Here is a 13,244-nt window from a genome sequence, read left to right as displayed (position 1 = left end):
AGAGGTGGCAAGTTAACCATCCGGAGATTGCAAGATGTGGGTATTTGACCTATGACCAACCAAACCACTTAGATAATAGAATGTAAGTAATTTCTCATGAAGAACGACAATCAAAATTTGTGCTCTTCATCCCCGATCAAAATATCTCGCTTTGTTTGGTGATATCAATCTCTACACAAACCTAAACAAATCTCAATCAGGATAGAGTTCTAGTAAGTTCATCAACCTTGAGTAAATGGCTAAAATGAGAAGAGATGGTTTCAAGAGGATCCCTATCTAGAAATCCCTAGGAAGGTTATGGAGTCTGATCCATGGAACCAATTGCAAAGTAATCCCATTTACACTCCAAGGACTTTCAAAGATGATACTTTGCATGGCTTCATTCATCTCACAATAGATTAATAGATAGGTATTAGGGAGATTTGAAATATGAACCACACTAAATGACTCCCATTTGGCTTGGAGGTTCAACTTAACAAGGTCCAATAGAGGAGGTTTTCCAAAGAATTTTCCATACAAGGAATATCGGAACCTCATCTTGGCCCTAGCTTTCGCTTCATGATCCATAAAGACGAAGTCCGACGTAGTCTCCTTGAGCCTCGCCATAACCAGACCTTCTACTAAAAGAGAAGGATCATGCTCCGTTCTCACTGCCAAGGTGATCTCTGTCAATGTTGGAGGGAGCATCATGTCCTTCACTTGCCATAGCAAGTGAGGACAAAAGGAGGAAGCAGAGAGGCAAAGGTAGTAGGAAGACAGAGAGACAGAGGAAGTAGGAAGTTTTACTGGTAAAATTTTAACCGGTTTGAATACTAGTAATGAAAAGAGGGTATAGAAATTATATAAAAGTTATATAGATTAAAAAAAATCTTATGTTATCTCCAATAAAATCCATAAATGATAAGGATAATAGTTAAAAAGTAAGCTTAATTATTTGTAATAAAAATCTAAATAAAAAAATTTAACTAATTTAAAATAAAACATGTATTGATTATCCAAATGTCATTCGGATGGTTGATTTTTGCTATAAAATTTAACTAAAATCTAATGGTCATTGAATTGTCTGGACATTCCCAAGCTTGGTGTTAATTTTTTTTTATTTGTTGTTTAACTACCAAAAAGTATTTTATCATTTTATATTTAATCTTTAATTTGTATAAGTAAATGAAAGCATGTGATTTTTTATTTCTATTATTAAAAAAATATATTTTTTATTCACAAATTATTAATAGGTCTAAGAGATCAACTATTGATTCACAAATAATAACAAAAATATAAAAAAAACTATTGAAGATGGATCATCATCCATCCTTAAAGTTTAAACTCCTTTCTCTAAACTTGAAACTACATCATCCTTGACAACACCCTTTTGCGTGTGAACTGCAAGTGCACAGGTTTGTCGAAGTAATAATACCTTCATGAGTGGGTAGTCATATCCATAGGAATAGTGATTAGAAACACCAGGATTGCTATTTAACTATAATGAAGAAGAATTGATGGTGGTGTGAACAAAATCAATGAAAATGGAAATAAAGAACTGATGATTAATGAGTTATGGAAATCCTAGATACACAGTCCCAAACCTAAGGTCAACCATGACTAACCCTACACTATGCCCTAGCGGAGAAATCACTCAGTCTCAACACCTCATACTGTATAAAGTTACTTAAAGCTCTGGGGACTCCAAGTGATAAACCCTATTCCCTAACATAGATCTAATCCTTTGGTTTAGGCGAAAGACCCCTAGTCACAATTAAGACTCAGCACTAAGGATTACTTCAACGCTTCACTCTATTGCTTGCGCAAGTAAGCCCCAGCGGAGTTCCTCTCTTAGCACTTCACTCTATTGTGACCGCAAAGAACTCTTGGAACACGGAGGCAGGATAAATCAAACCGAAGGGAAAAGGGAACATTCCGCTACCTCTCGACTCATCCTCTCGACCCTCTCCAATCTTGCTTTGTCTAACCCTCATGGTGTGTCACTCACTCACAAGAAATACCAATGTAGGCTCTCAACCCTAGTGTTATTCTAAGGAAAAACCCATTCAACAAGCATTCAAGATTGGAACTTCATTAAATAAATCAATTAAAGAAACATAATAGAAAGGTCAAAGAAACAATATCATCCTAGAGTTTACATGTCCAAGTACCCACTAAGGGTTTAGCTCTCCATGGAGCAAGATACAATCAATAATAAAATAGAAAGTTGATCGACACAGAGTGTGAACACCCGCAAGAGCACGGGGTCATCAAGTAATAAATCACTCGCGCACACACGAGTGGGACGTATTCCCAAGGGGCCTGAGGAGCTACTTTACTCACTTCTTACCTATTGTTTAGCTCACCGATTCCAATTCAAGAGAAAAGAAGAAAAGAAAGCAAAGTGAAAAGTAAGAGAAATTCTTAAGAAATATGATACGATCAAAACACGGGAGGAGCTCAAGGTTGGAAAATGGTCACGGATGCTGATCCCCAAGGGGGTTACTTAAGTGAGTAGGAAATTGAGTAGTTAAGCACGTGGCTAGTTGGATCGAGAAAACCAAAACTTAGGTCAACCCGATGGTCATGGCAATTGACCCCTAACCCGGTGCAAGTGTTGAGTACAGAATTTTTTCGGCCCAACTTCCCACACGGTTGCAAGGAGAAAGATGATTTTCACAAGTTAGGGTAGAAACACAAGTAGTTTTCAACCCTAGGAATGGAGGGGTACAAATACCCGATGGTCACGGCGTACATATACAATAATCCCTTCCTAGTTTGGTGAAGTCTAGCACTAAGGCAATGGTCATGCTATAAAATGTTACCAAGAAATTGATACATCACTCAATCAAATGTACCAAAACAATCAAGAACACCAAACAAGAATCACAACAAGCCAAACATGCATAAACTACTCAAATAAACCAAAACATCACAAGTTCACCCCCAAGGTTCAACTACATCCGGTGACCTAGGGGTTTAGTTGTTTATGTTCAACAAAGAAACCAAACAATCCATACAAACAACTAAAATAAACATGAGGAACACTCCCTCAAATGGTGAAGGCCGAATGACACTTGAATCCCCGGAGAAAACCTTCCGAATACGGCAGTTGCAGGGGTGGCTTCCCGTTGTCTTCAACCTCCAAGAAATGTAGCCCTAGAAGTAGATCCTCCTAATTCTTGCTCTCCCCACCAAGAAATGCTCGAATTTCCTTCCTTTTTGCCCTCCTCAAGCTCGGGTTCAAGGTGGTGTCGAAGTGCTTCCCTAACCCTAGCCGTCTCTTGACCAAAGGAGATGATGATTCCCGAAAGGAAGCTCTCCAAAAAGAAGCCCTCAAAGACTTTTAAACCCTCAGGTCCCGATAGATAAATGGGTTAATATATCGGCCGTATGCCAAAGACCCCTCAGGATTTCCAGTTTTCTACCGAGAAGCCGTGATAAGCTACAGTAATTACTATAGTGAAACTACTACAGTAACATGTATGCAGGTGTACTAAAGATGAAAGAGAGCTACATTCAAGTACATGTGATGTACAACTCACAACTATCATTCTACTAAGCCAGGAAGTCCTTAACTAAACAATCATACCCATCATAGGTAGTAAGCATGCATAAGAATAAAATACTCCAAGTAAGAAAACCATGCCCACACCTAAGTCGTACATTGCCCTCAATGTACCTAAGTCAGCGGAGAAAAGTGGGGAATGAAAAAAAAAACAATAAACACAAAATTGGAGTAAAGAAACTTCCCTGATTCCATGGTGTGATTCCTAGTTGCTCCACATGGATCAGGGGCATACCACACAATGAGGGCGATAAGTGCAAGCTCCTCAAAATCAATAACCCTACAAAGCACAAGGAGCCTATCATTATTCACAATTTGTAAAGAGGAAATGGAAATAAAATACGGGGAGGAGAGTGCCAACGTAAATAAAAGAGGACCATAGTAGGGGAAAGACCCTAACTAACTCAAAAGTACAAGTCTGAATAACACACAACAAACAAAACAGAAAAGAAAAACAGATATAAAATAAACAAAGCTATGTCACCGGTCTAAGAGGCTGGAGGAAATGGGGATGTAGCACAAGTAGTGGCAATAGAGGTCGATGAAGATGAGCTGCGAGCAATGGTCAGGAGTTCAGCTAAATTGTGCTCAATCCGCTACTGTACCGTGATGATCTCCCTCTGTCCACTCTCAAGGCACTGGAACCGCTGCTGGACCTCAGTACAAAATAACTCACACTTGGCTGCCAAAGATGGTGAACCCTCTCTATCATCCCGGTCAGACTCTAACTCAGTCTCAGTGTCACGTGAAGTGCCGGGGTCCTGTGAGCATGATCCTTGCTGCTTGGCAAGGCGATAAATACTTCCCCACTTCTCAATAATCCCAATGGAGACAAGGCCGATAGTTCCCACCACAGTCATGCCTCTAGTGTGCTCAATCAATCCCATGCCGCGGATGAGTCGAGTAATGTAAGGTCCCGCGAAAATAGCTCCCAAATGAATGAACTTGCCTTGATGGGATAGAGTCTCTGCCATGAAGTGTCCCATATGGATAGGTCGATACTCAATGATGCTGTACAACATAATCAGATCGTGGCGCGTCACTACGCCGATAGAGTCATTTCTATCCCAAATACTGCTAGTCAAAAGAGCATGAATATATAGGTGAGCAGGATTGGTGAGTTGGGAGGCCTTTCATAGTCGAGAGTTAGCTGAGATGGAACTCCAATAAGATGGATTTGCCTTCAACTATGGGGCTTCATCAACTGATTGCTTGAACGCGGATGATCTTAGGTAAGCTTCCGTATATAACCCCAAATGCACACCAATATCATCCTCAGAAACACGATGTTTCTTCCCAAAAGCTCGGAAAGTGATGTGGTTAGACTGGTGAGTGAATTGGCATTCCTTGACCATTTCGATGGAGCTAAGGACCTCCAAGCTAAGTTCCTTGAATGTGACTTCTTCTATTGAAAATAACTTGTCCCAATTATCATGTGAAATGTGCTCCAAAACCATGCCATCTAATCCAAATATGTTCAAAGCTTCCCAATCAAATCTTCTAACCGTGCCGAACACCTTGCGTTATAGGAGTGCATAACGTGTTTTATGTTCTTCTTTAGAAAACCTTGGTTCTTGCACGGGAGGAGAAGGTTCTCTCCTAGCTCTCTTGGAAGCAAATCTCTTGATGGGCATCCTGCACAAACACAGTGGAGATCATCCAACTAGGCTACAAGCAAAGTAAGCACCAAAAGAATGAAGAAAGTCAAGAAAATGCCAGTGCTACAGTAATTTTAGAAAAGTTTTTCAAGACTTTACTTGTAAAAGTAGCCAAAAATTTTACAAATCAAGGAAAACACTTTGATCATCACTAAGCATTCACACAACAACAAAAATCCAAGAAATTCCACCCTCAAAAGCAAGAAGAGCTCAACGTTTTGAGTGAGAGAACAAACCCTTGTCCTAGAGTAAGATGAGTGAATTTAATGGCTGTATCTGGCCAAAAGCTTGCTCAAACTCCAAATTTTTGTTACTAAATGGGAAAAGAGGATGAGGAGAGCAAAATAGAGCAAAAAAAATGAAGGAAAACGGTGGAGAAATGAGGGAGAAAAGGTTAGAAGAGTGGGTAAGATGAGTGAATAGTGAAACCCCAAAAAGCCCCTAAAAAGACCCCTACATGGGTGGTCTTTCGGACCATCCTTGCGGCCGCAAGGATGGTCCTCAATACTCACTGGATGAGTCCTGAGGGGCATCCTTGCGGCCGCAAGGATGGTCCTCAGGATTTTCCTGACGCACATCGATTCTCCACACATTGCACACTTCGTTTATGATTAAAACCTTGAAAAATAAAGCCGGAAAGCATCGATAAAACACTCAAAACATCTTCAAGTTTGCATCAAAAACAAGAATTGCTCAAAGACCACATGACAAACAAGAAAACACAAAGGCTAAAGAACTAAGAAAAATGATGAAAATGCAATTACAACCAAACCACACAAAGAGTACAAGTTAAGCACAAAAACACAAATGAGAACAAGAATACAAGAAATGAAATGAACTTGGGTTTCCTCCCAAGAAGCGCTTGTTTAACGTCATTAGCTTGATGTGCATTACCTCAAACAATCATGGTGGAACAAATGGAGGGAAGTTACCTCGAACCTTTGGGGCCGTGTTGCCACTTGGAAAATTCAATGAAAGGCATGAGAAAACTTTAAATTTACCACAGTTTCCAAAGAGTAAATGATTAACCTCGTCTGGCGGCAATGTGGTGAATTACCCTCCACTTGATTAATTTGTTGTGTTGGTAGAGGAGAGAGTTCTTCCTCAGCATCTTGGCACGCTAACTCATCCAAGTACTCATCCAAAGGGTTTAAGGCGAGCAACTCCTGCACACAATCAGAAATAATCACATTAGTACTATCAGTGAAGTATAATTTGTCATCATGATCAAGTGTGTGCTTCATTGCTTCAGGGAGGGTGAAGACCACTTGTTCGTCTCCAACCCTCAAGGTCATCTTGCCCTCTTTAACATGAATTAGAGCCCCTGACGTGTTAAGGAATGGGCATCCAAGAATCAGGAGAACCTCAACATCATCATCCACATCTAGAATCAAGAAATCTTCAGGAATGATAAGTTTGTCAACTCTCACAAGGACATCTTCAACTACCCCCTGAGGCCTTCGCACTGACCTATCTGCAAGCTGCAATGTCATTCTTGTAGGTCTTAGGTCTTCTAACCCCAGCTTTAAGAACAAGTTGTATGGCATTACATTTATGCTAGCCCCATAATCGGCTAGAGCATGCTCCATCATTCCTTCACCAATTACACAAGGAATTACAAAACTACCCGGATCCTTCAACTTTTGTGGCAGTTTTTTCTCTAGAATGGCCGAGCAGTTCCCAGTAAGTGCAACTGTGCCTTGTTCCTCTAACTTTCTCTTATTGGTAAGAAGCTCCTTTAAAAACTTGGCATACTTTCAACATTTGAGCTAGTGCCTCAATGATTGGAATATTTATGTGGAGTTGGTTGAAAATACTGAGGAACTTCTTGAATTGGGCTTCATCTTTATCTTGTTTGAGTCTTGAGGGGTAAGATACCACAGGCTTGTATTCGTGCCCCTTTGAAATGTTAGAATTCGGGGAATCTTCAACAGTTTTCCTCCCATTCTCCTTGCTTACATCTTTACTCAAATTTGGGTCTTCCCGGATGGTTACCCCATCATTGGAAGCACTTGGGATCTCTTTTTCCCTTGCTTCCAACTGCCTACCACTTCTCAAAGTAACAACTTTTAATTGTTCCCTTGGTTTGCTTTCGATGTTGCTTTACAAACTCCCCGAGGATCGTTCAGATTGTCCACGAGCAAGCTGTCCCACTTGGTTCTCCAAAGATTGGATGGATGCTTGAACATTTCTCAATACGGTACCGAATTCATCAAGTTTCTTTTCATTATTTGCAAAATGTGCCTCCGTGCTAATCATGAATCTGGCTAAAATATCCTTTGTGGAGAGTTTCTTCTCTTGTGGAGGAGGGGCTTGGTATTGGCTTCCCAGTGATGGTGAGGTATGTACTGAGACTTGCCTTGATTCCAAGAGGGATTTGAAAAGCCTCTCCAACCATAATTATGTGTTGCGAAATTGATTCCCTGGTCCTCTTGGTCCACCCCCAACATAATCAACTGTTTCTACAGGAGGTGATGGGGCAACAAAAATAGGACATTGTGATGTTGCATGCCCTGCCCCACAAGTGTCACATGACATAATGGCCTTGGAACCTGAACTGGACCCCAACATGAGTTGGTCAACTTTTTGTGCTAGGGCGTCATGCTTCGAATTATTCTCTGTGACGTGTTTCATCAGGGCATCAATCTTCACAGCTAATACTGTGGATTCATTCACCTCATACAGCCCTGCAGCCTTAGAGGCTTCTGTCTAGTGCTCCAATGACACTCATTGTTGGACATATTCTCAATTAACTCCTTAGCCTCTTCAGGAAGCTTGTTGCTTAATGAACCACCTGCCGTTGCATCAATGAGTTGCCTAGTAGCATAATTCAACCCGTTACACAACATCTGCACTCTCATCCAAGTAGGAAAACCGTGATAAGGGCAGTTGCGAAGAAGATCTTTAAATTGTTCATGGGCTTCAAAGAGTCTCAGTATCACCTTGCCTGAAAAACGATATCTCCTGTCTCAGTCTTGCAGCTTTGCTTGGAGGAAAATATTGGGCCAGGAACTTCTCAACCATTTCATTCCAAGTGGTGATGGACCCAGGAGCTAAGGATGTGAGCCATCGGTATGCTGCACCTCTCAAACTGAACAGAAACAATCTCAGTCTGATGGCATCATCTGATACTGAATTGATCTTGAAAGTGGAGCAAATTTGAAGGAACTGAGCAAGATGGGCATGGGGTTCCTCATTCGCTAGACCATTAAACTGTACTGAATTCTGAATCATCCCTATGATACTCGCCTCGATTTTAAAGTTATTAGCCGGGACAGTTGGTACTTGGACACTAAATTCTTTTCCGGTGAATTGTGGCCTTTCATATTCCGATAGGGTCTTCCTGGGCTCCGCCATGACTAATGGTTCACTCGACTCAACCCGAATCTCTTGTTGTCTAGAACTTTCTGCCGCTTCTCTCAATCGTTGATGTAAGGTTCTTTCTATCTTGTGGTCGGGTTCAGCCAAGCTAGCTTGACTCGCACGTGTCATAAGATGTGTACCTACATAGATTGAGGAGTCAAGATGTTCGTTAAAAGTAAGAACACAAAGATGGAATAATTACAAAAGGTCATCAACCAAAACAAGAGAATCACAAAAACATAACATAAACGAGTGAAAACAAAAGAAAAAGAAAAAGGCTAAATCAACAAGTTTAAAGCTTTCCAAATATTCCTCAATGAAACATCCCCAGCAACGGTTCCAAAAACTTGATCGACATAGAGTGTGAACACTCGCAAACGCACGGGGTCATCAAGTAATAAACCACTCGCGCACGCACGAGTGGGTTGTATTCCCAAGGGGCCTGAGGAGCTACTTTACTCACTTCTTACCTGTTGTTTAGCTCACCGATTCCAATTCAAGAGAAAAGAAGAAAAGAAAGCAAAGTGAAAAGTAAGAGAAATTCTTAAGAAATATGATATGATTAAAACACGGGAGAAGCTCAAGGTTGGAAAACGGTCACAGATGAGGATCCCCAAGGGGGTTACTTAAGTGAGTAGTAAATTGAGTAGTTAAGCACGTGGCTTGTTGGACCGAGAAAACCAAAACTTAGGTCAACCCGATGGTCACGGCAATTGACCCCTAACCCGGTGCAAGTGTTGTGCTACAGTAATTCAGCCCCCCGAAAACACCGTTTTGATACCGAATTCATCCCCAATCACGTCGCCCCGAGTTCCCCAAGCTTCTATTACGCCTGAAATGCAAAAATAACACAATTTAGACCAAAAGGGCATCGGTTTAACAAATAAATGTAACGAATAATACCAAACAAATACATGCAAAATACGTACTTTTAGACGTTTATCAAAAGTAAAAGCATGCAATGTATAAGTAAAGCCCCCTTGGTATTCATGTCGATGGTCTTGTGGAGTGGCCGCATCTTCTCCAAAGGTTCCCTCATCAAGCCTAGGGCACACCTCGCCGAATCAATGCCAACGAAAGCTCCCCCAATAATTCTCTTCAGAAGGAACGTGGTGTTAAAAGCCGTAGAACCACTCCAAAAATCTTGCCAAAGCCCCTCTAAACCCTAGCCGCGAGCGCCTCCAAAGATGGAGAAGAGATGGGCAAAAGATGGGAAAAAGGTTCACCAATCGGGCGAAAATCGCGGCTTTAAATAGGCTGGAATCGGGCATCCACATGGGCGTATGGAATTTTGGCAGCCTATGAACAGTAACTGCTGCAGTAAATTACTACAGTGCCTGCTACGGTACTCCGCCAAAATACTCCCGAATCCACACTTTTTATCAAGGCAACATAAACGGGCACACGTTTATCCTGTAGAGCGCATTGCATCTTCAAATAAAAGCACATTTGATGACAGTTCACTAGAGCACAACGGAGGTTGGCACACACTCATGTGTCTTTGGGCACAACTTGCATCTTCACGTTTGTTCACTCCAAGATTTGATCAACAACATGCATTCACAATCTACTTTGGCTTCTTTCTCTAAACTTGTCTCCACAACCCTACATGCACAAATGAACACAAATACACATGTATAAGCGATAAAATCTGAGAAAAGTAATGCTCATCATTGTAAGAAAATAATACTTTATATTACTAATACACAAGCACTTATAAATCTTCTCATCGATAGTTGTTTTTTTTCTAGCTATCAAGGTAGGATCTTGGAGCATTGTGCAGAATTTTAATTCTTGTTTTTGATATTTGTTGGCTTTGTGAAGTTGCTTTTTTTTTTAAACCCTAGAGCTTGTTCCCAATTTGTAGTTTGAAGGAATTTTGTTTCTTTTATGATGTGTTAAGTATACTCTTAGGATTTTTGACCATGATGTTTTTATGGATTTAACAACATCTCAAGGATGATATTTGCTTGATATAGTTGATGTAATATGATGTGTGGTTGATTGAAATACAATCTTTCGCTATGAGAAAGAATCATTAATTGATTTTACTTGATAAATTTCATATATCTATTTTTGAAATAGTAGGAATTCCTTATAATTTAGGGAACCTAGCCACATAATTTGGAGGAGAGTAAAATTAGAAAATTGTAGATTTTGATATTAGCTTAGTATTTGACAATTTTTAGATTTTATAAATCTATTGTTTATGAGATATAATTCTATTAGTAAAATTGTCTGGCATGGGATTTCCACTCAAAAGTTGAATATTGATGGGTATGTTTGATTGTCATAGAGATTGAATTGGGTAAGGTAAAAATAGAAAGTTGTTCTTTGTTAAGTTATATGATTGTCTGTAAAATATTATTTCTTTTAAAATCATAAGTTGAGAGATATGCATGTTTGAAAGGTATATATCTGAATTATAAGTTTGCAGAAATAGCTGAAGATTCAAATAAATGTTATAGATTGAGTAGTACAGTAAACCATGTTTATTTTGGATATGTCATAGTTTTAGGTGTCTACTTTTCTTAGAATCTTGAATTTTGTGATTTGAAAAAGTATATGTAAAGTTATGAGGGATTTATTCCTCAGTGGTCATGATAGAATTATTCATATGTAGGGGTTAGCGAAAAAATCCGGATCAGATAATCCGATCTAGTATTTGAGTTTTTGACCCGAATTTTTTGAGTATTCGATAAAAACAAAGGGTTGGTACCCGATCTGAATTTTTTAGGTGAAAACCGGGTCAGATCTTGGTCCGGAGAAATTAAACATTGGATATCCGAATTCGATCTGGTTATTATTTTTTATTATATTATATTTATATATATAACAATTTTAAATTTTATATGGTTTAAAAATCAATAATGAAAAAAAAAATCCAAATCCCTCATTTAAACCCTAAGAATTATACATATACATTAATAAATTTAAATTTTGCAAGTGCTAAAAATAAAAATAATATCCAAATGCCTAATCAAATAACTTGAAGAGTTATATAGTTATATAATTATATATATATATATATATATATTAATAAATTTAAATTCTATAGGGGCTAAAAGTAAAAAAGAAAAAAAATTCCAAATTACTGCCTCCCAGTCCCCAACGGCCATTACCTCGCCTCTTCTCTCTAGCAACTAATGATCATATTTGATTTATTTTTTAATGTCTAAAATTGATAAAACTATTTATAATTTTTGTTATGACTTTTGTTGTGTGGAAAATGAAATAAGAGATTAGTGCTAAGTTATAAATTTTTCATATTTGTTTTTTTATGTAATGTTGTCATATAAAACAAATCAATGGAGTAAACAAAACTTAAATTCAGATATCTGATATCCGATCTGGTTTAAACCAGATACCCAATTTTTGGTACTCGATTTAAATCAGGTCAGATATGGGTAAAGTTTTTGTCGATCTAAAAAACCGGGTACCCGATCCTATTTTAGAAATCGGATCAGATAACCGGTTTTGCTCACTCCTATTCATATACCCTTTAGAGTGGATAATTGCTATTGTACCTTTGCAAGAATCTATAATTGGGAGTGTAGAATATTAGCTTTGCCTTTTTGCATTTGTACCCTCCTGAAATATCATTTTATAATGCCATTGCTTGTTAGACACTTAACCTTTGTAGAGTCATCGGTCTTTTGAAAACCTATTTTTACATATCCCTAAATGTTGTAAAGTAGTTTTTATTAGTGAAACTAATGGGATTTATTCCCAAATATAGGACATGCCAAAAGCCTTGATTTCGTTTGAGAATTGGAAGTTCTGGCATTAATCAGGTAAGTACAACCACATGTAATGTATGTGTACATGTATAAATATATATATATATATAATTTTATATATATATAATTTTTTATTACCAGCAATTATGAATTTATGCATTTATTTATTTATTTTTAAAGTTTTCTTATATAATATTAAATTGTTGTTGGACTTTGATTAATTTTTTGATATTAAATATTTATTAAATTTTTAGAATTGTTTTTTTTTTCCTGAAACATAAAATCCCACATCTTGACTTTTTTTGTTAACTTTTGAAATCTTGATTATATGTATCAATATTTGAACTATTAAGTTTGCCAATTATTTTGAACATAAGAAAATTATTTTTGCTAGGATTATGCATATGTTCGTATGTTTGTTAGATTAATTATTTAGCAAATCTTGACTTGTCCGAAATTCTGATATTCTATTTGGTTTTGGGATAACAAAGCTATTTTAACATAAATACGTGTTGTCTCCAATTAACTAGGCACTAACCTTGTCATCATTGACCATGTTGACATGAAACTCTGATAAGAGACTATAGTTTCGCATTGTGCTATTAGTGAAAAAATAATGTTTCCGATAATTTGGCTTGGTTCACCGAGGAAAAACAAATGAGCTCTGAAATCTGACTCAGGACATCGAGTATAAACAAATGACCTATGAGATTTGGTTTTGGCCATAGTGAATTGGGAGACGTATAATTTTTAATGCCTTATAACTTGTATTATATTGGCTCAGTCTAATTTTCCGAACTATGTTTTTGTAAATATTATTTTATGTTTAACTATTCATTTTAGATTTTGAATCTATGAAACCCTGCATGATTGCAATGTTTTTAGTGGGTTATTTACTGGGTTGTTAAGCTCATAATCTGGTTGTTGAATTTTTTT

At 38.1% G+C, this 13,244-nt stretch overlaps 1 non-coding gene across 1 annotated transcript; it reads left to right on the top strand.

Annotated features, from left to right (window-relative positions):
• Positions 1 to 8,076: 8,076 nt before the first annotated feature.
• LOC120279838 lies at positions 8,077 to 8,181 on the top strand. The gene has a single exon (XR_005542138.1). It is a non-coding gene; the product is annotated as a small nucleolar RNA R71 (small nucleolar RNA).
• The last annotated feature ends 5,063 nt before the right edge of the window (positions 8,182 to 13,244 follow it).

This window comes from Dioscorea cayenensis, chromosome 16 (assembly GCF_009730915.1).
Source record: "Dioscorea cayenensis subsp. rotundata cultivar TDr96_F1 chromosome 16, TDr96_F1_v2_PseudoChromosome.rev07_lg8_w22 25.fasta, whole genome shotgun sequence".
Lineage (NCBI taxonomy): Eukaryota > Viridiplantae > Streptophyta > Magnoliopsida > Dioscoreales > Dioscoreaceae > Dioscorea > Dioscorea cayenensis.
The sequence above is the reverse complement of the archived record's forward strand: the minus strand, read 5'-3'. Positions and strand labels throughout refer to the sequence as shown.